General features: G+C 42.9%; 1 non-coding gene across 1 annotated transcript; it reads right to left on the minus strand.

Moving 5' to 3' along the window:
• Positions 1–420: 420 nt before the first annotated feature.
• On the minus strand, positions 421–492 carry trnae-uuc (transfer RNA glutamic acid (anticodon UUC)). Its single transcript has one exon. It is a non-coding gene; the product is annotated as a tRNA-Glu (tRNA).
• Positions 493–812: the final 320 nt, after the last annotated feature.

Here is an 812-nt window from a genome sequence, read left to right on the forward strand (position 1 = left end):
TGCACCATTTGACACTTAACAGTATTAGTTCCAGCCGTGCATCTCCTGCTGTGAGTCAAAATGTCTGCTGTGGAGAAGGCTCATCGGTCACAAGTGGTTAACTGACACAGAATACATAGGCTGCACTTTCTAAACCCATGACTCCACTTCATTCAAATTAGCCACTACTAAAACTGTGCTACCAATATAAAATGGTAAATGAACTATACCTGTATGGTACTTTTCTAGTCGTCCAACCACTCAAAGCACTTTTACACAACATGTAACATTTGTTGGGATTTGATGTATATTGTGGTAACATATTTTCCTGCCTTTGTGTTGTCTGGTTTAAAGTCCAGCGCAGTTTCTAAGTTTAAACAGTTGAAATGTGGTAATCCTTGACTTTTATTCAGACGTCATGAGTGCATGATCATAAGTTTGTTCCCATACCGGGAGTTGAACCCGGGCCGCCTGGGTGAAAACCAGGAATCCTGACCGCTAGACCATATGGGACTTATACAAACATCCATATATTTTTCAAAAGTTTTTATACAGGGAACTGAAGCATCTCATAGACATACCAAACCCAAAAATCCAGTTGGTTGTCATGCTCATCAAAACCACTGCATTGTCAGTGATCAAGGCGTTAGATACCCATGCACTGAGGTGCCTTTTTGTGGCGTTATGAAAGAGTTTGTAACGCGCCAGCAACTGTTGACGTATAAAGAGTGAGAAAGTCCACAGGGCAGGTGGGAGAGGTGGAGGACTGGTCAAACAAACTGTGGACTTTCACCCAGGGGCCCACTGTTGGTTTCCTGTGTGAAACCAGCAGT

The sequence above is a fragment of the Epinephelus fuscoguttatus genome, linkage group LG21 (genome assembly GCF_011397635.1).
Source record: "Epinephelus fuscoguttatus linkage group LG21, E.fuscoguttatus.final_Chr_v1".
Lineage (NCBI taxonomy): Eukaryota > Metazoa > Chordata > Actinopteri > Perciformes > Serranidae > Epinephelus > Epinephelus fuscoguttatus.